Consider the following 26,004-nt stretch of genomic DNA (forward strand, 5'->3'; position numbering starts at 1 on the left):
AACAATCATGATAATTATTTTCCTTGTTGCTCTAATCCACAAAATACTAAATCTGAAAGAATAATGGGATAATTACTTGTCCCAGGACAATTTCTATCTAAACTCCAATTAAAAATGGGGAAAATTATTATTAAAGATCTAATTAATTATAAGTAATGTTATTAATTATTTATTGATAATAATAATCTCTCACTTCTGTGTTGTGCATTATGGTTTGTGAAATGCTTTATATAAATTATATCATTTGAGCCCCACAACAAGTTTGGGAGGTAGGTGTTGTTATTATACCTGTTTTACAGATAAGAAAACAGACTCAGGGAAGTTAGGTAACTTGATCATAGTCAAACAAATAGTAAGTGTCAAAGGCAGGATTTGAACCTATATTTTCCTGACTCCACGTCCAGCATTATATCTACTACAGTGGCTAAGACTCAGACATTTCTCTTAATATTTTTTCTTGGTTCAGCTCTAACCAGATATTCATTTTCCCTTGAATTCATTCATATTTTATTTCCTTTTCCAAGAAGACAAGCAACTAAATTGTTACCTTGCATGATGTGTCTTAATTTTTTGCTACTTAAAGGATTATCAATAAGCATTTTTTAAAAACCCATTAGTGTTTTAAATGAGAGCAGAATCTTGTATTTTCCTATGCTTGTTTTTTTTAAATGGGCTTTGTATAAATAACAGAATTGTTTAGTAATTCCTAAACCAGCATTTCTCAAACAATTTGACCAAAAAACACTCTTAGGAATGAAATCTATTGATCAAATATATAAAAACTGGTCCAAACATGAGATAAAGCAGAAGTGTAGAGAGATGATATACCCCATGGATAAAATGAGATTGGAAAAATTTGGAAGCAAAATAGATGAAACTCAACCTATTTCCAATTAGAAAAATTATTTACATAGTATTTTTAGATACACATATAGTTTTACATTTCATCTTTCAAGGGATAATAACTCTACCTTTACTGTTTTTTTTTAACAATGTCTGTTTTCACTATAGAGTATGATGTGGTAGATAGGTTGTTAGACAGTAAGGAAGACCTGGCTTCAAATCTTACCTATGACACTAACTCCATAATCCCTAGAATGTGAATAAACTTTTTTCTACCTTGGAAACTCCCTAAGAGTTATTTAAGTTTCAGAAGGGTTGAGATCTACCTCCATAGAAAGTATCTCCATACTGGGAGTTCCTCATGCTAATGACGTCATAGACACTTGAAATACTCGAACCTTATTCACATCACATGGAACCCCAGGGTTACCACTGAACACAGATTGGTTATCCTGCCCTAAAAAATGTTGCTCAATTCATCTTTCTCTTTCCATTTAATTTTTTAAAATTTTTATTAAATGCCTACTACATGTCAGACACTGTGGTAAGCATTGGGGAATACAAACAAGAAAAAGAGACAAAATGCCAACCCTCCAGAAGCTTACAGATGAGTGGAGAGAGACAACTCTGAAAAGGAAGTTTAAAAGGGGTGGGGAGGAGGGGCAGGCAGCCATTGGTGTAGTAGTTATCTTGTGTTAGGGCTGTTGTGTTAGGGCTGGAGTTTGGGGGAATCTATTAATTTTCTCAAGAAACACTGATTGGGGCAGCTAGGTGGCACAGTGGATAAAGCACTGGCCCTGGATTTGAGAGGACCTGAGTTCAAATCCAGCCTCAGACACTAGACACGTACTAGCTGTGTGACCCTGGACAAGTCACTTAACCCTCATGGCCCCCCCCCAAAAAAAAACACAAAAAAAACCACAAAACACTTATTTGGAAGTCCCCAAACCCTACTGCCAAAGGGATGTCTACTACCTTTAGTGCCTACCTCACAAGTTTGCTGTGAGGCTCAATGGGACATCATGAATATAAAGCATTTGGCAAACTTCACAGTGCTTTATCAATGTCAGTTGTTATTATCATCATTAGTATTCCTGTACACTTAGCAAGGTTAGTTGAATTTTTCACTATTTATGCTATACATTTATTTTCTGATTGTATCCTAAGTAATTAAACTGAGCTGGTCTATTTCACTTTCACTTTCTAGTCCATTTCACACTTTATTACTCATGCAGTAATGGGATGATGGCTTAAGCCATTTTAAGGCTACAGAGAGAAATGGAGCCAAATATGGCATTTGGCTAAGATTTGATATTTATATCTCCAAAGACTCCCCCAAAACCTTATCAGGTACCTAGCACCAGGCCATAGTGGGTTCTTTAACTGTCATCCCTCTCTTCCACAGTTGTTTGTATGCACAGCTTTTCCCCCTATTAATTTGTAAGATCCTTGAGAAGAATGCCTGTGTATATCCATGAGTATATATCCATCTGTGTATGCTTAGCACCTTGATAGCACAGGTCATCCATCACATAATGATGGAAGAGAAGATTTGGTGACAGAATCAACATTTGGAACTGAATGTATATTGGGGTGAGGGTAATGGATAGTAAAGGATCAAAAACGACTTTAAGATTACAAACCAGGGGCAGCTAGGTGGCGCAGTGGATAGAGCACTGGCCCTGGAGTCAGGAGGACCTGAGTTCAAATCCGGCCTCAGACACTTAACACTTACTAGCTGTGTGACCCTGGGCAAGTCACTTAACCCCAATTGCCTCACCGGAAAAAAAAATATGAGATTACAAACCTAGGTGAATAAAAGGTGATACTATTTTTCACAGAAGCAGTAAAGGTGGGAAAAGAGAAAGGGTGTGTGGGAAAAGACAAATATTCTGTTTTACACATTGTAATTTTGAGGTATCCAGGTAGAGACGTCTAGCAGGCAACTGGTGATGTGGACATAAAATTCCGGAGAGAGAAAAGAGCTGGTTATATGGATTTAGAAATCATTTGCATAGAGATGATAATTGAACTCATAGAAGCTTATGAGTTTAGCAAGAGAGACAAGGCTTCAGGAGTGAGCCTTGAGACATATCCACTCTTAAGGGGAAGGAGGGAAGGATACAGATGATTATAACATACAAAGGGAATGAGATGAGCAATCATATAGGAAGAGCTACCATGAGTACGCAGTGTCATGAAAGCTGAGAGAGAAGAGAAGATTGAGGAGTGGGTGATCAACAGTGTCACATGTTGCAGAGAGATCATGGGGAATGAGAACAAACCTTTGGATTTAGTATAATCATTAGGTAAGCTTGAAGAAAAAAGCTTCAAAGTGAGTGGTGGTCAGACTCATATGCAAAGAGTTGGAAAAATGAATGAGAGGTGGTGGAAACAACAAGTATATATAGCTAATGTGACATTATGAATAATAAGACAACTTAAATAGTATAAAATAAATACCAATATACTTAATGACATCACAGTAGATGCTGCTAGACACACTATTTCTTTCGATTTGATAGATTATTCTGACTGAAGCCCTGAAGAGAAATATCACAAGAAATTTAATAAATTCCCTAAGGGAGAGAATGATTAAGGGTCCATATCTTTCATATAACAAGTGGTCTAGAAATATCACTTTAAAAAAAAAGTAGGCTCGGAAGAAACAAATTTTATTTAAGATTTACATGAAACATTTAGCATGTTTGGGGAAAAATTGTATACTTCTGTTGCCAAATCCTATGAATTTAACCTCTAAGATATTTCTTTCATCTGTTCCTCTTCCTCATTCCCACTGCCACCTCACCTCTGGTCTACACTCTCTTAACCTCTCTCCTGGACTGCCATAAACTATTTCTTCTTGATACCATCCCCAGAGCATTCATCTAGTGCTAGATCGGACCATATCACTGCATTGCGTTAGTAAACACTCTTTGGTTTCTCACTGCCTAATAACAACTATCCTCATAGGACAAAAGATAAACTCTTAGCTGGCTGTTCCAGTTAACCCTCGTCTCAACATCGTCATTGTGAACAACAGCATGGTATATAATTATAGGTGGGCAGCTAGGTAGGACAATGGATAGAGTGCATCAGACACTTAATAGCTGTGTCAGCCATGGTCAAGTTACTTAACCCTGTTGCCTCAGTTTCCTCATCTGTTAAATGAGCTGGAGAAGGAGATGGGAAACCATGCCTATATCCCAGGTATCTCTGCCAGAAAACCCCCAAATGGGGGTCATTGAAGAGTCAAACATGACTAATACAACTGAACAACATATAATCATATAGACCATCATAATAATAGTAATAATACGTGGCATTTATGTTATACATTCCAGTAGTTTATAAAACTTAGATAGTTTGCCAAACCCATTTCACACATTATCTCATTCCAATCTTTACAATAATCCTTACGTTTAAGGATCACCAGGATCAGAGAAATAAAATGATTTTTTCCTGGTTTACACTTCTATTATCAAAGACAAGATTCTAAACCATGGTCTCTCCTGATTTCAAGTCTCATGCTTTTCCCATTTTTCCCTTTTTAACTACAGCCAAGTTAGATTGTTCAATTTTGCCTTATCCCATTCTACCTTCTCTTATCTCTATACAATTCTATATGACTCTAACATTATCACTCAATAGTAATAGCCAACATTTATATAGCATTTGTTAAAATGCATTACAAGTATCATCTTATTTTATCCCTCCACAGCCCTGGGGGTATTATTATTATCCCCTTTTACAAAGGAGTAAACTGAGCCAGCTAGTGGTTTAAGTGATTTGCACAGGTCACATAGCTAGTTAAGGGTCCTGAGGATGATTTGAATTCAGGACTTCTTGCCTCTGAAGCAGCCTTCCACATCCTCACTGCACAATGTTTAGCAAGCTCATATCTCTCAATATACTCTGGCAATTTTTATTATCATGGCATAATTTGCACAGTATTAGACATCTGTAGGCACTTGTCTCATTGCTTCTATTAGATTGTAAGTTCCCATGACAAGGACTATGTCTGATTATCATACATTTTTTACCCATCGTGCCTAGTACAGTGCATTGTACATAGTTGATGTTTGGTAGGGTAAAGAGGGTTTATTGGATGTACTGATGACTTGGGGGTGAAGGGACATATTTTGAATGGATACATATATATATATATACATATATATATATCTGTGCATATACATCTATATATAGGTCCCCCAAGAAATTTAAAATTTGTACACATTCACAGTAGGGGTGAGAAGAATAGAAAAGGGTCTGTTGTATGATGCAGCATGGTATACTGTTCCCAAACATTGACAGATGGTGGTGAAAGATAGAAATGAGGAACTCCTTCTGCCTCCATCATTAGAAATGTATAATACTTGGGGATTGAGGGAAATACCAAACTGACATTTTTTCTTCCATTAAAGATTGTAAAGATAGATTCAATTTGTAGCTTGCTAAACATTGTGCATTTTTTCATTTTCAAGCCATTTTATGCACAATGACTATTTCTAATAACTGCAGCCCATCTGCTCCTCGGGTCTACTCCTTTTGGTTCCATCAGTGCTGAATTCTGCTACCTTTCCTCCCTGGCACCTATTTCAAATAAATTGTTGGACAGGCTATTTTAACATGATGTATTCGGGAAATCCATTTAAGTCATTCCACAGCAATTCTGAAAATACAGTGAGTCTCATTGAAACCTAGTTGGCCTTAATCAGATTGACTGAACAAGGAGAAGAGGGAAAGGTGTGAGAATAAGTTGCTAATTTTCCTAGAAACCCTTTCCCACTCATGATAAGAATACCTATTATATGATATTCGAGTGGTGAAAGAGGAATGATTTGGTCTGGGAATCCGAATTTATTTCTGTCAAGTCACTTGTATTCTGATTACTGTTTGTAAACTGAGGGAATGAGAAAGGTCTCACCCTGTTTCCTTGTGTTCAGATCGATTCAGAAGGTATTTCTCAGGAACCTACTGTGTTTCCAGTCTTGGATTCCTACTCTTTTGATAGTACAAAACTTAGCTTCCATTTTAAGGAGGTTTCCCAGGCTGTCCATCTCTTCGTTTCCCGCCATTTTATACTACTTGGCCTGAACTCCAGCATGTCCCAAGCTGGGTACCCTCCTCCCTGTCCTATCCTTACTACTTTTCAGCTTTCTTTTGTGTGTGATCTTTCCCTATTAGATTATAAGCTCCTTGAGGGCAGGGATTCTCTTCTTCATATTTGTATCCCTAGTGCTTAGTAGAAAGTCTGGCACATAGTAGGCTCTTAATGAATTTTTATTGACTGACTTAACTACCTGTCTTCTCAGGAGCACCAATTACTCTAACTTTGTGAACTGGAATGAATGGGTCTGTGACACCTGGATAGATTTGGAGTAGGAAAGATGGGATGGGCCTCTTGACCAGTTATTCCGCTTGCCTTTTCAGAGCATTTATTAGTCCTACGATTTGTGGTAGAGACAACTAACTGATACGCGGCACTTGCAAAATGTCATTTCTAGTGCTTTGCCCATCACAAATAGTAGCTAAAGAGAGTTGCTATCAGACCAAGGAAGGAAAATGTATTCAGAAAAAAAAGATGATGAAAGAGAGACATTGGCATGAAGAAACCAAGCTGTTTTCTTTATGAGAAAGTGAAAGGAAGAGGGTTAATTCCTGTCGGAGAAGCTGCTTATGATCACACCACTATGCTGGATTTAGGAGGATTTTAGTCTAAGGACCACTTGGGTGCATATGCTTCTCTTGAATCATGGAGAATGAGCACATTGGAACTGGGACTGCGAAACAGATTAACAGTGACATTTGACTAAATTAGAAAGTCTGCGGGTATTTTTATAACTCTGGGAAAGAGACCATTTTAGTGGAAAGCTAACTTTGCAAGGTCTCCTTTCCACCAAGATATTGTCTCTCTTTCCTCATCCATGTAGGACAGAAGGGCACATGTGCTGAAATGGATCGGGATCATGGATGCAAAAATTGAGAGACAGAGGGGACCAAAACAGGGGGGTCCAACCTTCTCTTTTTAAAAAGGAAGAAACTGAGGTTCAGGGAAGGTTAAGTGGCTTGTCCTAGAACCACATAGGCATAGTATCATCATGGATGGGATTTGAACCCAGGTCCTCGGATGCTGAATTAATGGACTGTGATCACAAGTTCATAGATCTTAGAGAGGACCTCAGAGTTCATCTAGTCCAACCACTTTTTACAAAAAGGAAACTGAGGCCCAGAGAAATTAAGTGACATCCTGGATCACACAGGTATTAACATCAGGAGTGGGTTTTGTGAAAGGAAAGGAATGTATATGCTCTCAACTACAATAAGCAGCCAAGTAGTGCAGTGGATAGAGCACTGAGCCTGGAGTCAGAAAGACCTGAGTTCAAATATTGCTTCAGACACTGACTAGATGTGTGACCCTGAGAAAGTCACTTAAACCTCAGTTAATTTCATCAGTTTCCTTATCTATCAAATGAGCTGGAGAAGGAAATGGCAAAGTGTTCCAGTATCTTTGCCAAGAAAACCCCAAATGGTATCACAGAGAGTCAGACACAACTGAAAAACACTTAACAATAAATCCAGGGGCAGCTTGGTGGCACAGTGGATAGAGCACCAGCCCTGGAGTAAGGAGGACCTGAGTTCAGATCTGACCTCAGACACTTAACACTTACTTGCTGTGTGACCCTGGGCAAGTGACTTAACCCCAATTGCCTCAACCCCCCCCCAAAAAAGAAAAAAACCAATAAATCCAAAGTAATTCTCATTATTAACAAGTTTCCATTCTCTTCTTAGGCATTCTCTAGCTTTCATAGTGTAGGAAATCACTGTGATTTCCTGGGTCCATGCTTTTTCATGAGATATGTCACTCACAGAACTGTTGTTCAGTTGTTTCAGTTATGTTCAACTCTTCATGACTCCATTTGGAGTTTTCTTGGCAAAGATACTGGAATGGTTTGCCATTTACTTCTCCAGCTCATTTTACAGATGAGGAAACTGAGGCAATTAACTGAGAGTTAAGTGATTGCCCAGGGTCACACAGCTAGTAATCGTCTGAAGCCCAATTTGAACTCAGGAAAATGGGTCTTCTTGACTCCAGGCCCAGCATTCAATCCATTATGCCGCCTAGCTCCCCACTTACAGAACTACAGACTCTCAGATTGTAAGTGACCTCGTAAATCATCAAGTATGTTCTGAAGCCAAAAAGAAATTCCCTCTCCCCAATCCCTGAAAAATGCTCATGAAGCATGTTCCTGAAGACCTTCAGGGAAGGAGAACCTTCCACCTCCCAGAGGCATCCCATCCCAATTTCAGAGAGCTCTGGTTATTGGGAGGCTTTTTATTATCTATGTTAAGTCTATCTCTACTTCTAGTCTAGTGCCATGCAGGGTAAACCTCTCTTACATGATAGCTCTTCAGACACCTGAAATCACCTACCACGTTCCCACTTGTCCAAGCTAAACTTCACTCATTCTTTCAACCAGTCTTTGCAATGGTCTGGTCTGAAGTCCTCTCAACATCCTAGCCAAACTTCTCTGAGAACACTGCCTTGTGTTAACTTCTATAAGTGTCTTGAAGGAAAAGGAAGAAAATAATATTTCCCTTTTCTATTTACAATTCTCCTTATTTTCCTTTCTTTTCTCATCAGTGGGGGGAGGGGGGAATTTATCACACCTACACTGCACCTAGAGTCAGGAAGATTTGAGTTCTAATCCAACATCAGATCCTTACTGGCTATGACCTTAAGCAAGTGACTTAACTTCTGTCTGCCTCAGTTCCCTTATTTATAAAATGGGGGTAATAACAGCACCTATCTCCTGGAGTTATTGTGAGGATGGACCAAGATACTTGTAAAGTGCTTTGCAAACCTTAAAGTACCATATAAATGCTAGATATTATTATTATTATATCTGTGTTATAAAGATATGTTGTTATTCAGTCATGTCAGACTCTGTGATCCTATGGACCATAATACATCAATACTGTCTATGGGATTTTCTTGGCAAAGATACTGGAGTAGTGTGCTATTTACTTCTCCAGTGGAGAAAGCAAACAGAGGTTAAATGACTTGCCCAGGATTATATAGCTAGTAAGTGTCAGAAACCAGATTTGAACTCAGGTCTTCCTAACTCCAGGCCCAGTGCTCTCTGTCCATTGAGCTACCTGGCTGCCTCCTACAAAGGTAAAGTTTAATTGTAAATAAGGCAAATGCATCACTGTATAGACAGCAATGGCGATAAAATAACAATAGTGATAATAATATCTAGCACTTTAAGGTTTGCAAAGTGCTTTACAAATTTATTTCATTTTATCCCTACAACAACCCCTGAAAGGGAAAAATAGCTGTGTATCCAGGCCATAGTGTTATTAACTCCTCTGTTGGTTATATAAAAAGAATCATCAGGACGGTCCCTTAACACAGGTCCTAGGCAGAATAGGAGTGGCTAGGAAATTGGCCAATAGGTTTTTGTGATGGAGATGTCAAATTATATCAAGTACAGGAAATCAATGGTATGGTTGTGAGGGCAAGAGTGAATAATAGAATAAGCTTGTGATGAGAGAGAATAATTAAAGAGCCAATGCAGCTGGAATAGACACTGAAAATCTGTGAGTGGTTTAAGGGTATGACCCAAGGGTTAGGTTTCTCCACTGGGTGGATGTTGATTTTGAGAACATGGGGAGTGTGAGGATTAAGGCGGCTCATGGAGGTGCCTCCCCTCTTGTCCACAGCCTATGGAAGTAGTCTGTGAAATTGAGATTCCCTAGTGCTCTGGATTCAAGTGTTCTCCCCATGAAACAATTGCAGCATTCTGGCAGCAGTGGTGAAAAAGGAAAAAGGCGTTTGTCGTAGGTGATTTATCTGAACAGCATGGTTCTGAGCCTCTAGTTATTTCTCTATAGGAAAAGATGGCACTTTGAAGGAGAAAGGTGGGCAAGAGGACCCAGTGGCAGAATATAAGCTAAATAGTAATAGCTAGCATTTTTCATCATTGGGAAAAGATATGTCAAATCTATGGTATGAAAGTAGAGATTGATATTAAGTAAGGCAAAAGCATCATTCTATAGACAGATCAAGCAATAGTAATGATAAGGCAATCATAATAGTAGCAATAATAATAACTAGCATTTATATAGTGCTTTAAAACTTGTAAAGTATTTTGCATATGTCACTTCAATTGATGTTCACAACAATCCAATGAGTTGGTGCTACATTATTAGCCTATTGCTATTATTATCTATAAAATCCCCATTTTACAGATGAAGAAACTGAGGCTGACAGAGCCTAAATGGCTTGCCTAGCATTACACATCAATCTAACAAGTGTCCAAAAGAGGCTTCAAACTCAAATCACTCTACATAGCTGCCTCAAATTAGACCATAAGTAGGCTTGCAACACCTGAAGGCAGAAGAAAACTCCCATAGTAGGCACTTAATTATTTCTCTGGGCTCTACCTCCACAGTGTTCAACTTCTCACTTGAACTATTGAAAAAAACCTGCTGATAAGTCTCCATGCCTCAAGTCTCTCCCTTCTCCAAACAATAGCCAAACTGATATTTCTATATCCAAGATGGATTATGTCACTTTTCAATCCAAGAAATTTTAATGGTTCCCAATTTACTCTAGGGTAAAACACAAAATCATCTATTTGTCCTTTTGAGCCTTTCACACCTTGGCTGCTTTCTTTCTTTCCATACCAATATCCTATTATACCTCCCCATGGAATCCATATTTCAATCAAGCTATTTGCTATTTCTAGTAAATCACATTCCTTCACCTACCTCTGTAATTGTGCACAGGGTGTTCACCATGTCTGAGGTGCTCGCCCTTCTTACCTCTGCCTTTTGGAATCCCTAGCCCCCTCTCAGTCCAACTGGAATCTCCTACAAGAAGCCCCCTGATTGTTCTTTTGTTCAGTAGTGTCTGACTCTTCATGACCCCATTTGGGGTTTTCTTGGCAAAGATACTAAAATGGTTTGCCATCTTCTTCTCTAGTTCATTTTTACAGATGAGGAAACTGTGACAAACAAGGTTAAGTGACTTGCACAGGGTCACAAAGCTAGCAAGTACTTGAGGCTGGATTTGAACTCAGATCTTCTTGACTCCAGGCTCCTTGTTTTATCTGCTGTGCCACCTAGCTGTCTCATTGTTAGAGGCCCTCAAAATCACTTTGTATTTATTCTGGATATATTTTTATGTGGACTTATCTGTGTATTTACTGTTTCCTCCCAGTAAAACAGAAGTTTCTGGAGGATAGAGACTATTTTTTTTTCTTTGTATTCTCTGTATGCATAGTTCAGTATGTGGCACTTAGTAGGTGTTTGGTAAATGCTTGCTTGGTTGAATCACTTCTGAGAAAATAATTAAATGGCTTTTATATTTGCAATGAGCTTGAATTTCATTCTCTGTAGATGAGCTCAAAGAGTATTTCTATGTACATTTGAAATAGCTCCCTTAGGCTTGAGTTTAAGATTATGAGGTAAGCTTTTAAGACTATATCTTCTTCTTTATCCCTGCTGTTTTCACATGTCCCTGGTGTCAGTCTGTGGAAGTTTAATGACTATTCCAGGGGTATGTCTCAAGTACATTTGAAGACAAAGCTTTCAGAAGCAGGCAACTTCCATACTGCCCCCGCCCCCGAGGTAATATTCTATTTGGATTCTCTTCTAGTTTCCTTAGGTCTGGACTTTCCTATTCCCTAGAATGTGAAACTATCATAAATATGTAGTAGTTCAGCTCAGAATACCATATGTTACACTTCACTTGGATTGCAAGGTTTTCTGTCAGCCCCTCTGCCCTTCTGCAATGCCTAGACAACACCATTAGAGAAACAAATGCAAACCTGCCTTCCGGCTCCATTGTGTCCCATTATAATGTCCATCATTGCCATTCTCCCAAAATAAAATCTGTCAGAAACCCCTCATTAGGGAGGCACCCCACCCCTTCTGAAATCCATGGGCTTGGACTGGTACCCCCAGGGGCTGTCAGGTAATAACTCTTGAGATGTGTGGCACTTGTCTCTCAATAGACTCATAATAGCCATGCTGGCAAGGTCAGGACACAGGAAGCCGGTTCTGACTATACTTTGTATTCACTTCCAGAGACTGAGTGTTGGACAAAGTATCTCAGTCAACCATGCTATCCCTTGGGATTTGCAGCTAGATGGAATCTTATAGGCCATTCCCCACTGCAACCCACTCCCAGTTTTACAAATGAGGAACCAGAGGCCAATAGGTTAAGGGATTTGCCTAAATCTCTAAAGATGAGAAGTATGAGAGCCAGAACTTGAACCCACGACCTCTGACTCCCCAAACCAGTCCTCTTTCTATTATGTGTCACTACCTTGTTGGGTCACCTTTATCTTCTTTTCACTGAGACTTGGAATCACAGTATAATATAATGGAAATAGAATTGGATTTGAAGTCAGAGAATCTGGGTTGAAATCCTGGATTTGCATTATCTTTGTGATCTTGGGCAAAGTCACAACTTCTTGGAAACCCAATTCCAATATATGTAAAATGAGGAATAGTACTGCACTAGATAAAGTGTTCTAGATTAGCGGGAGTGAGGTGGTACAGGGACATGGAGTGCTGGGCATTGTATCAGGAAGAGGTGAGTCCAAATCTGGCCTCAGAAACTTACTGGCTACATGATCTTGGACAAGACACTTGACTTCTGTCTTCTCCAGTTTCCCTAACTTTAAAAGGGTAATAATCATAGCTATTACCTCCCAAAAATGAGGTATCAAATGACATAATATTTGTAAGTACTTAGCACTGCCTGACACATAGTAGTCACTTAATAAATGCTTGTTTCCTTTCTTAATTGTTTTGGGTCCTGGATCCCTTTGTCAGTCTAGTGAAGTCTATGGACCCCAGCATTTAGCACAGTGCCTAGCATATAGCAGGTGCATAATAAATACTTATCAACTGACATACTAACCTTAGAATAATGTTTTCAAATACATAAAATAAAATGCATAGGATTACAAAGTTAACTATAGGTTAGTGAAAATAAAGGTCTTCCCCCCCCCAACCAAGTTCATAAACCTCAGGTGAATCGAAGAACCCCTAGATAATGCCTAAGGTTCCCTTCCAACTTTAAATCCTTCTGAGTCAAGTAGGTATATCGCTCTCTAAGTCATATCCTCATCACAATGGAAGATTCTATGCTTAGGTTATTGACCAAAAGTAAATGGTAAATTGGTTTCAAATTCTTGATTTGCCCAAGACTCCTTTTCTTTTCTTTTTCTTTCTTTTTCTTTTTTTTTTCTTTTCTTGGTTTTTGGTGAGGCAATTGGGGTTAAGTGGCTTGCCCAGGGTCACACAGCTAGTAAGTGTCAAGTGTCTGAGGTTGGATTTGAACTCAAGTCCTTCTGAATCCAGGGCTGGTGCTCTATCCACTGTGCCACCTAGCTGCCCCCAAGACTCCTTTTCTTGAGCCTTTTGTGTGATAAAAATAACTACAGCAATGACTGGTTTATGGACTTCAGGAAATAGCCCGTAAGAATAGGACTTGAGTGTACTCTGCTGAGTTTCAGCTCTTAATGACATTGTCAGGTAGCCCAAATGGAAGTAAAGCAAGTGCCCACACACACATTGCCTGTCCTTGCATATTTTATACCCTGTTAATGCATACTGTTCCTCTTAGTCTATTTTGAGATGAAAATTAAGAAAAATTTTTCCTTCATATTATTCTCTCTCCCCACACACTATTTTTTTCCTACTTTGAAATACAGCTTTAAAAATATCAGTCCATTTCAAAGCTGGATGCAGAGTGATAAAATACTCAATCAGAATAAAAAGAGAAAGAAGTATCATGAGGTCTAGACTCCATTGAACTTGGCCATTTGTTGATGGTTATGTAACTTTGGTTGAGTTGCTATTCTTTCAAAAGTAGGGGGTGACAATCTCATAAAGATTAATGAAAATTATTACCAGATGTTCACATAATTCCTCCCACCTGGTCTATTTTAAAAGAAAATATTAAGGGAAAGGGGAGGGGGTGGGAATTGTGCAATATGGTAATATTATGCAATAAATATGGTAATATGCTATTTAGTTATATATGTTCAGGACCCCCCCCCAGGATTTAGAGCTCTTTAAAAGCTCTAAAATGTTATTATCTGACTTGTAACAGAAATAAATTTGGCTTATTTGAAAAGGTATAATGTGTTTTCAAAAATAGATGTGTTCCTAAAAATTGTGTGAAATTCAAATGTTTACAGTTGAATTCATATTTTAATTGCACTAGGAAGGATATTCTGTAAAGAAAGTTCATGACGAATCATTTAAAAATTAAAGAACCTCTTCATAGTTGAAATAATATATCTGTTGAATGTATTCATTTGGTGAGTTAGGTTTTTATTTGTTGGCTCTTGTATAAAGCAAAGCAGCCCTATCTTAGAATGTTATACCCACATAAGAAGAGGGAATCAATCAACACGCACTTATTAAGCATGCCAGGCACAGTGTTAGGCACTGGGACTACAATAAAAAAATGAAACTCTTTCTGTCCTCAACAAGTTTTTATTCTGTCAGTGGATATATACACAAAATAGGTACAAAGTGATAGTAGGTGGAAGGCATAACCCCTGAGTAGATCAGAATGCTTTAAAGCAGGGCCAACCATTCTTTGGTATTCTCCTTAGGTTCAAGTGAAAACAGGGCATTTCTGGGACAACTTGTTCACCTGATATGTACCTAACTATTGTATCCAGCCATCTGGTGGCATTCACCCTTCCTTCCAACCGCTGGATCGGGGTTGGAACTGCCAATCTCAGTTCTGCTTTGTTCCCTGCTCTGTTCACTTTGATTACAGCTCCAGCTTGGACTCACATCACTGACTGGTTCTTTTCTCTCAATTTGCCTTCTGCCTGTAGTTATTCCAACAAATCACCCCATCTGAACCTCCCAGGCAGCCCTGCAGCACCGCCTGCTGGCTCAACCCTACCTACCATGGTGAACCCTCATATTGAAAATTGTCCAGATAATCAGGATTAGGCAAATAGGATGATTCCTTCACAAATGTTTAAGAAGCCTCTTATTTCTATGATTTCATCAGTTACCACTAGCCACTATACATTTCCCTAAGAAAAAAAAAGAAAAGGGAAATATGGATAGAATAGAAAGTATTAGTTTATTTTTCTAATGGCCAGCCAACTAAAAGAAAAAAAAATAAATTCTGGTCTTTATTTTTAAAAAATGACCTTACAAAAAAAATGACCTTACAACTATTTAATCTTGGGGAAGAAAATTAATTTTATTAGAATGCAAAAGTACTCAGACTGACTTTTAAAGGTTTTCATTCTAATCAATGAAAAGCACCTTGCTTTTCAAATGTGGACGCATATACAAGCACTTATTGGGGAAAAAAATTAAACCCTGTACACATGCAACTATCATGGACTATTGTAATCATCAACTACAGCAATTCCCCAACTGTTGTGCATCACCATGAAAAGTCCTAGAAATAAGATGCATTGAGAGGTTATCAACAGTTTTTCCATTCAATTTTTGTCTAATCTTGAAAGAATCCCAGGCCATTTAGTGCAAAAGAGAATGTTTTGCCATGAATTTAAAATGGGATTCTTTCTTTTGCTTCCTTCTACATGTGGTATTGAACTAGAAGTCTTAAATTTAGATCATCACACAAAATATTATAATACTCCAAATTCAGCATTAAAAATGACATTAATTGAGGCAGCTAGGTGGCGCAGTGGATAGAGCACCGGCCCTGGATTCAGGAGGACCTGAGTTTAAATTTGACCTCAGACACTTAACACTTACTAGCTGTGTGACCCTGGGCAAGTCACTTAACCCCAATTGCCTCAACAACAAAAAATGACATTAATTTTGTAATGTCATTGCTATTTTGTTGTTCAATCATTTCAGTCATGCCTAACTTTTTGTGATCTCATTTTTTGGCAAAGATAATGGAGTGGTTTTGCCATTTCCTTCTCCGGCAGGTTTAAGTGACTTGCCCAAGGTCACATGGCTAGTAAATGTCTGAGACCAGATTTGAACCCAGGTCTTCCTGACTCCAGGCCTAGCACTCTATCCCCTGCGTCACCTAGCTGTCCTGTCATTGCTATGGGGAACTCCAGTTGAGGAGTTCCAGTTGAGTTTCACCAACTAAGAGCTCACCCAGGGAACTGCCAATTTGTCTCTGAAGTATTTTGTGATCTCCCCCATATGTCCTTCCTCAGAACTTGCAAAAATAACATGTACATGGGGCAGCTAGGGGGTGCAGTGGATAGAGCACTGACCTTGGATTCAGGAGGACCTGAGTTCAAATTCGGCCTCAGACACTTAACACTTACTAGATGTGTGACCCTGGGCAAGTCACTTAACCCCAATTGCCTCACCCCCCAAAAAAATAAATAACATGTACATGACTAACGCAGAAATTTGTTCAATGGAATTGTACATATATAACCTATATCAGATTGTTTGCTGTCTTGGAGAGGGGAGAGGCAGGGGAAGGAGGGAAAAAATTTGAAACTAAAATTCTTATAAAAACAAATGTTGAAAACTGTCTCTACATGTAACTGGAAAATTATAAAATACTTTTATTATAAAAAATAAATTCTGCCTTAAAAAAATGTATATACCTATGTAATGTGCTTATCATACTCAATTTCTTAAAATTTCAGCTGTTTATGTACACTGTATCTATTTTCCCTGCTTTATTATAAGCTCCTTGAGCTCAACTTAAGAGGATTTAACTCTTATGCATCTTTTTATCTCCCTTAGAGTCCTGTATTTAATAAATATTTGTCAAATCAATGTTGAATTTTCCCCACAATTGACCATTTCAGATTTGTAAAGGCCCTTCTAGAAATTCCCAATTATTTGATTTTTAAATATTAAAATCTTATAATTACAAAATAAAATCATGTTTATTTGTATCTTTGGACAGCTAGAACTTGATGTAGGGGCAAGTGCAGGTATCTTCTCTTTAAGAAAACTCAGCATATAAAAAAAATTAATTCTACAATCACACATCAGGAAGATATTCTTTTTACTTTGATACTGAACAATCCTTAAGTTCCTCAATGTGAGTAAATCTCTTTCTTTATGCAGACCAGAACCTCCTTCCTTGCCTTCTTATCCTGTGGGGTTTTAAGTGGTTTTTTAAAATAAATCTGTAGGTTATCCATTCAATGTGCTAGAGTCCTTCCACTGATTCTTTCCATGTTTTGGGGGGAGAGAATGTGTGACTATAGCCCTTAAGGTCTCTTTCCTCTCGATAGCTAAACAGTCCTACATTCTCTTCTTGTCATATATACTACACTCCATGATGACTTTTACAAATCACTTTTCACACACTTGTCATACACTGTTAACAGCAAGTTTTAGCCTATTAAAACCCACCAGGCATTTCTCCTTTGCCCTTTGGTTTCCTTGTCATTTTGATTCATCTGAGAATATATTATTCAATGATTACTATCATTTCCTACTTGACAACATTTCTCCAATTCATTCCCTTTTCTCTAGCCACAAAGCTACCTCTTTCCTAAATTATTGCAATAGCCTCCTAATTGGTCCTGCTTCCTCAAGCCTGTACCTACTCCAATCCATTTTCCACACAAGTGGCAGAGTTATTTTCTTAAAGAGCAGGTTTGACCATGTCATTCTCCTACTCAACAAGTACTAATGGCTTCCTACTACACTGGCAGCTTATATAAACTCCTCTGTTTGGCATTTATAACAATTCACAGCATTGCCCAAACCTACCTTTCCCTCCTCTTCACGAATTCTGTGGTTGGTCAATTTGGCCTTCTTACATGTTCCTTGTGCATGACACTCCATTTCCCATCTCCATAACTACACTGTGATTGGATGTATTCTTTTCTCTCCTCCATCTATTAGAATCACCAGTTTTATTCAGGATTCAATGCAATTGCTACATTTTACATGAAGATTTTCCTGATCAACCAGCTTCCATTACCCTTTTTTCCCCAATCACCTGGTATCTATGTATATGTGTTTTGTATATTAATATATGCATATATTGCATGCTATCTCCCCCATTAAAATGTAAGCTTCTTAAGAGCAGGAATTGTTTCACTTGTATCGATGTAGCCTCAGCACCTAGCAAAGTACCCAGGACATAGTGGGCAGTTAATAATTTTTTGCCAATTGATTGATTGATATGCCATTTCCCTGAGATTATTAATGTAAAAGGAATTGATTTGCGAAGTATTATACATTTAGGGACTCTATAACTTCTCAACCTTAAATACACCCTATCTTTTCCTACTCAATTCTGGGTCCAACTCATTGACCCAGCTTTATAATTATGAGAAAGAAGGTCCTTAAATTGCTTCCAAGCAATAGTAAATTTGAAGGGACACTTTGAACTACTGATATTGCTGCTAAAGGGCAAAAAGTCTCAAAACTACAGTTTATTGATTCAACAGCATACTTCTCTTCATTCTCCCTCTTAGTGATGTATTCCATGTTAGAGGCCATTTCTAATTCAGAAATATCAGCACAGAAAATAAAGTACCAAAAACCCTTCCTTGGACCACTTCACAAGTGGTTGTATCATACAAGAGGGTTATATTCACATGTGGAGGTAAAAGGCAACATGTGGTGGTTCAAAGCTCTAGCCTTGGAATCAGAAGACCTGGATTCGAATTCATTTTTCCCACTTATAACCTTAGGCAAGAGGAGTGACCTGTGCTTTAGGAATATCAGTTGGCAGCTATCTGAAAAACAGAGAGATACCAGAAGAAAAGAGATGAATTAAGAAGCTATTGTCATTTGGAACACAAAGTTTAAAAAAAAAATTGATGTCAAAATTTGCTTTTACATATAATTTGGAAAATAAAAGTCTAAAAGAAAAAAATTAATCATGTGAGCATCAAGAAAAAAGCTATTGTCATGATGCAGAGGAAAGGTGATAAGAGACTGAAGTAGGGTGGTGGTTAAGGGACTGAAGGCAAGAGATACATCAATTAACATTTATTAATAGTCTACTATGTGCCAAGAACTGTGATAAGTACTGGGAAGTAAAAGATAGTCCCTGCCTTCAAGGAGCTTACAATCTAATGGATAGATGGGAGAATTGTTAGAGAATTAGAGTTGGCAAATTTTTTATAACTAATTGGGGGAAGGGACAGTCTGAGGAAAGGTCAACTGATTGGATGAGAAGGGACAATTTAAGGGAAGATGAAGAATCGAGAATGATTGCAAAATTGCAAATCTGAGTGAGTGGAAGAATGACAGTGCCCCCATCTGAAATCAAGAAATTAGAAGGAGTGGGTTTGGACAAGAAAGAAAATGAGTTACATTTTGAATATGTTGAGTTTAAGATGCCTATATGACATAGAGTTGGAGGTGTCCAATAAGTAGTTGGTGATATGAAACTGAAGCTCTGGGAAGGAGCATGGGGGCAGGAAAGTAGAACTGGCATATAGATCTTTGAAAGATCTGGATAGAGATGATCATTGAACTATAGTAGTTGCTAAGTTCATCAAGAAAGAGAAGTACAGAGGAAAAAGATAAGCCAGGACAGAGTTTTGGGAACATCGCTGATTGTGAGTGGGGCAAGACATGCATTGATAATCCAGCAGAAGAGACTGAATAAGAAATACCAGAAAAATCTTGGGAAAACAAAGTAAGGTCAATTTCATACAATCCCAGGAAAGAGAGAGTATCCAGGAATAGTCAATGGCATCAAGTGCCAAGAGGCTAAGAGAGAGGCTAAGTTGAAGGAAATACCTTATATTGCCATGTCTGTAGGGAGGGAATATGTCTGTGAAGTCAAAGGGAATCATACTAGCAATAGTGGTAGGAGTAATAGGAATAATTCAAATAAGAGCTATTGGGCTCTTTGTTTGCTTGTTTTGCAGGACATTGAGGGTTAAGTGACTTGCCAAGGGTCACACAGCTAGTAAATGTCAAGTCTGTGAGATTAGATTTGAACTCAGGTCCTCCTGAATCTAGAGCCAGTGCTTTATCCACTATGCCACCTAGCTGCCCCTTATTGAGCTCTTTAAAGTTATTAAGTGCCAGTTATTATCTTATTGGAGCTTTACAAAAGTCAGGTGATATAAATACTATCAGTCAATCAACAAGCTCTTTGTGTGTGCTGAGCTCTATTCTAGCCATAGTATGTTCTCTATACAAAGAAAAATAAGTTAAAAGATCCCTGACATCCAGATGTTTATATTCTACTTCAAGTGTTATTATTCCCATTTTTCAGGCATGGAAATAGAGGCTCAGGGGAGATAGTCAACAAGCATTTATTAAGCATCTACTATGTGCCAAGCATTATGCTAAGTGCTAGGGATACAAAGCGAGGCAAAAGATAGCCCCTGGTCTCAGGCAAGTTCATAGTCTAAATGGGAGAGGCAGTATGTAAACAGAACTATGTAAAAACAAGTTCTATACAGGATAAAATGGAAATAATCAATTGAGAAAAGGTACTAGAATTAAGGGAAATCAGGAAAGGGTTTTAGTATAGGTGAGATTTTAGCTGGCACTTGAAGGAAAACATAGTTGAGGAGGGAGATCATTCCAAGCATGGGGGGCGGCCAACAAAATCGTCTGGAGTCAGAAAACAGAGCTTCTTGTTCAAGGAATGCCAATGAGGTCAATGTCACTGGATGCAGGTGGGTAGAAGTAAGAAGAGTGGAAAGACAGACAGGTGATGAAGAGTTTTAAATGTCAAATGAAGGATTCTATCTTTGATCCTGGAGATGATGGGGAACCACTAGAGTTTAGGGTGGAGACGGGGGAGGTGGTGATTATTAAATGATTAACCCTGCACTTTAGGAAGACCATTTTGACGGCTGAGTGGGGAGAGGACTGAATGAGGAGAGGATGATCATGGCTTGATCAACCAGCAGGCTATTACTGTAGTTCCAGGTAGGAGGTTGATGAGGGCCTGCACCCAAGTGGTAGCAATGTCATATGTGCAAGAGATGTTATGAATGTATCGGGCCTTGGCAACAAATAAGAGACTGAGGAGTAGGATGACTCCTAGGTTGCAAGTCTGAGTGACTAGGAGGACAGTGGTACCTTGGATAGTGAGAGGGAAGTCAGAAAGAGAGGAAAGTTTGGGGCAAAAGATAATGAGTTCAGTTTTGGACATGTTGAGTTTAAGATATCCATGGGGGGGGGGCAGCTAGGTGGCGCAGTGGATAGAGCACCGGCCCTGGAGTCAAGAGTACCTGAGTTCAAATCTGGCCTGAGACACTTAACACTTACTAGCTGTGTGACCCTGGGCAAGTCACTTAACCCCATTTGCCTCACTAAAAAAAAAAAAAAAAAAAACAAGATATCCACGGGACATACAGTTTAATGTCTAGTAGTTGGAGACACAAGACTGCAGGTCAGTAGAAAGATCAGAAAGATAAATAATTTTGAGAATGAGCACAGAAATGACAATTAAATCCATGGGAGCTGGTGAGATCACCAAGTGAAAGAGTTTAGGAGAAGAGAACAGGGCCCCTTGCTGCACAGCCCTGTGGGATAATCATGGTTAGCAGACACAGGCTGGATGAAGATCCAGCAAAGGAGAATGAGAATGAGTGGTCAGAGAAGTAGGAGGAGAACAAGCAGAGTAGTGAATCACAACTAATAAGTATCAGAGGGAAGATTTGAACCCCTGGATTCCTTATTCCAAGTCCAGCTTTCTCTCCACTATCTGGGATGTACTGAAAACTGCTGGAGAATGATGGATATTTTAAGCTTTTTTACCTGGAAAATCAGTGTCTCTCTGAAAATCCCATCCCACCCCACCCCACCCACCCCCCAAAGTTAGAGTTCTGTGTAGATTTTCATTGTTTCACCCAACTATTTTAATGTTAGCAGCAATAAAAGTTATGCAAGGTAAGACTATCATTAGTATGCTATCAGAAGATTCTCATTTTCCCTAAAATATATACTTTTAAATGTCTCTTTAATGTCATTTTCATGTTCTTCTGTTCATTCATCCTTTAAAAAAGAAATATAAATCAAGTCTTAATGGTCTGAAGGCAACTACTTTTTCCAGATTAACTCAAGACAGCAACACTATATCATAGACCTGTTAACAAAAATAAATTATTGTGCTCTTGGACTCAAAAAATTTATAATTTTCATACAGTTTAGCTTGTAATATTAGAAATACACAGAAATGCTTCTATCCTGCTGTCTTTTCTTCAAAAGATCTAATAAGCCTTCAAACATGATATAGCACAAAAAGAATAGGCTAAGGAAAGTATATACGGGTGACTTTAATGTTTATCCCCAATAAATTCCTGGCTAGATTATTCAATAAATGATTTGAAAGCACTTTAGGAAAGAAAACAATGATCACTAAAAGTCAAAATGAATTCACCAAGAATATGGTATGCCAATTGACCTCATTTCCTTTTTTGACAGGGTCATTAATTAGATGAGATCAAGAAAATGCTATCAATATTGGATCTGAATTTCAGCAAGGCATTTAGCTAATTATTCATGATTGTGCTCAAAATGGAGACATGCAGGCTAAATGAGAGAAAAGTTTAGTAGATTTGGATTTAGTTGACAAATACTACTGATTATATATAACAATATTTCTCCAGCCCATTCTTTCCATTCATGCTTCCAACATCTTATTTCAAAATCCCCATGACCTTTGACCCGGGCTATTGAAATAGCCTCCTACTTCTCATAGAGATCCCCCCTAATACATCTTTCACACAGCTATCAAAATAATCTTCTAAATGCTCAAGTCTAACCATGTCACTTCCTTTATCAGAATCCTTCCATGATTCCTGTGAATTCTTAGCCTGACCTTAAAGGTCTTTCATAATCTGGTTCCAATTTATTGTATGTTTTCAGGCTTGTTTTACTCCCCTTCCCTCTGCTGCAGTCAAACTGGGCCTTCATCTCATCTTGTTTTCTTTTTGCATTTATGTTTGGAGTAGCCTCCTTTTAATTCTTCACTTTTTAAAATCCTTTTCTTTCTTTGAGACCCCAATGCACAACTGTCACTTTCACGAAGACTTCTCTGATTCCCTCAGTTGAGAAGGAACTCTCTCTCCTCAGATTTGTCAATAACCTTTTTTTCAAGACTTTTCCTTTACTCTTAGGCCATTATACCTTGTGTATCATGTTGATTTTTGTATTTGTCTCATTCCCCTATTAGACTGCAAACTTCTGTTTGATAAAGGACTAATTTTTTTAAAAAATCTTTGTATCCTTAGCACCTAGCACATTGCCTAGCTCAGACTTTCAATAAATATTTATTGAATTTTAATTTGCATTTATAATTTGTTGAATCACTGTGCTCAGAATCATAGCATCACAAAACTAGAACAGGAAGGAATGTTGGAAACAATCTAATATTTTTCCATAAAATTACACATAAAACAATTTTTAATATTTGTTTTTTAAAAAATTTTGAGTTCCAAATTCTCTCCCTCCCCTTCCCACCTCATTGAAAAGGTAAGCAATTAGATATAGGTTATACATGTGCAGTGATGTAAAACATATTTCCATGTTAGTCATGTTGTGAAAGAAAGAGAAAAAAACAAGAAAAATCAAGAAAAATCAAGAAAAAGTATGCTTTGATCTGCATTCAAACTCCTCAGTTATTTGTGTGGAGATGGATAGCATTTTTATTGTAAGTCCTTCAAAATTATTTTGGAGCACTGTATTACTGAGAATAGCTAAATCATTCACAATTGATCATCATACAATATTCTGTTACTATATACAATGTTCTCCTGGTTCTTCTTATTTCACTTTGTATCAGTTCATGTAAGTCTTTCCAGTTTTTTCTAAAAGCATTTCTTATAGCACAATAGTATTCCATCACAATCTATACAACAATTTGTTCAGTCATTTATCAATTAATGGACATTCCTTCAACAACTAATGAAATTAACAAAGCATTCCCTACTCTTCCATGAGATTATAAAGAAACTACTAAAATGATAATGGAAAGGGATAATTTATAACAGATGAACAGTGATTAAAGAAACTGTTAGAAACTACTTTTGCCTACTTATGTGCCAACATAACTGATAATTTATTTATATGAATCCTCATCATAATAGAAAAGAAACTTAGATGAATAGATAATAAATAGAAGATTTCAACAACATGACCTCAGGAAAATAAATTGAATAAGCCATAAATTTATTTCTAATGTGGGAAAGGGTAGGGAGGGAAACATACCCAGATGACTTTATAAGTGAATTCTTTCAATATTGTAAAATAAATTAATTCCAATAATACACATTTATAAACACAAGTCATTCTTTAAATAAAATCTTCATAACATAAAAAATGGGCATTCCTTCAATTTTCAGTTCTTTGCCACCATTAAAAGAGAGGCTATAAATATTTTGTACATATAGACCCTTTTCCATTTTGTTTTATCTCCTTAGGATACAGAGTTAGTAGTGGTATTGGTTGGGATGCCCTTTGGGCATGGTTCCAAACTGCTCTCCAGAATGGGTGAATCTCTTTATGACAGTGCTTTAGTGTCTCAGTTTTCCCCTATCCCCTCCAACAATTGTTATTTTCCTTTTCTGTCATTTTAGTCAATCTGGTAGGTGTGGGGTGGTACCTTAAAATTGTTTGAATGTGCATTTCACTAATCAATAGTCATTTAGAGCATTTTCCATATGACTATAGATAGCTTTGATTACTTTGTCTGAAAACTGCTTGTTCATATCCTTTGATGATTTATCAATTCAGGATCTTATTTCTGTAAATTTGATTCAATTCTCTATATATTTCAGAAATGATGTCTTTATCAGAGAAATTTGCTGTAATTTTTTTTCACCATTGTGATTACTATGCATTTCTCACTATCCTGTTTTCTCCCTGTTTATCCTAATGTCTCTCTCCTTTCTCTCTGCCCATTCCCAAAAGTGTTTTGCTTTTCAGAAGCCATCTAGTCCAACCTCCACCACTCACTTTACAAAGGAGGAAACTGAGGCCCAAGGAAGTTGTGACTTATCCATGGTCTCACAAGTTCCCTTTTTCTGTCAGAGGTTTTTTGTTGCATGGTCATTTTTCAGTTGTGTCTCTTTGTAAGCCCATTTGAGGTTTTCTTGGCTAGGATATTAGAATGGTTTTCCATTTCCTTCTCCAAATCATTTTACAGATGAAGAAACTGAGGTAAACAGGGTTAAATGACTGGTCATTTTCAGTTGTGTCCAACCCTTTGTGACTCCATTTGGAGTTTTCTTGGCAAAGATATTGGAGTGGTTTGCCATTTCCTTCTCAAACTCATTTTATAAATGAAGAAACAATAGACTTTTAAAAATTATTATAATAATACATTACATAAAAGCAGCAAGGTGGCAGTAGGCCTTGGAATTAGGCTAAATTTGGCCCAAGACACTTACTAGGATACTTGTGAGAATCAAATAGATAATATTTGTAAAGCACTTTGCAAACATTAAAGCACTATATAAATGCTGACTATTATCATTATTATTTGAATAGGGCTTTCCCATCTTCAAAGCTCTTACGTAAACTGCTGAAACATTAATTCCATAAAACATGTATTATTGGCCCCATTTTTATATATGAAAAAACTGAAGACTGAGCTAGTGTTAAGTGCCTTAGCTATAGTCATATACCTAGCAGGTAGCAGTCAAGGACTAGAAGTTGCTAGTAATGACTGCACAATCCAGAATTATTTCTAATGGATAACATCACGTCTTCAAGTATAAGTTACCCTGGGGGTTTAAATGCACTGCAAACTAAATACAAGTCATCAGTGTGGAATCACAGGTCAAAAAAAAAAAAAAAAAAGAGGAATCTTGGGCTACATAAGTTATAGTGTCAAAAACAAGAAGAGGGGCAGCTAGGTGGCGCAGTGGATAGAGCACCGGCCCTGGAGTCAGGAGGACCTGAGTTCAAATCCGGCCTCAGACACTTAACACTTATGAGCTGTATGACCCTGGGCAAGTCACTTAACCCCAACTGCCTCACCAAAAAAAAAAAAGATATTGACAAATTGAAACAAATCCAGAGAAGGACAACTGGGATGGTAGAGGAGCTTTAAGACCATATTCACATGAGGCTGGGAAAAATGGGACTGTTTAGCTGAGAGAAGAGAACATTAGGAAAGAAAGACCTGATAGTTGTCTCCAAGTCCTTGAAGGTCTGTTATATGAACAAGGGACTTTAATCATTGTTTGGCCTTATGGGAAACAACCA

The 26,004-nt window shown here is 37.8% G+C and overlaps 1 protein-coding gene across 1 annotated transcript in view; it reads left to right on the forward strand.

Annotated features, from left to right (window-relative positions):
* SLC35F1 (solute carrier family 35 member F1) overlaps window positions 1-26,004 on the forward strand; it is a 584,647-nt gene that overhangs the window by 460,979 nt on the left and 97,664 nt on the right. The window lies entirely within an intron of this gene.

This window comes from Dromiciops gliroides, chromosome 4 (assembly GCF_019393635.1).
Source record: "Dromiciops gliroides isolate mDroGli1 chromosome 4, mDroGli1.pri, whole genome shotgun sequence".
In the NCBI taxonomy this organism is placed as follows: Eukaryota; Metazoa; Chordata; class Mammalia; order Microbiotheria; family Microbiotheriidae; genus Dromiciops; species Dromiciops gliroides.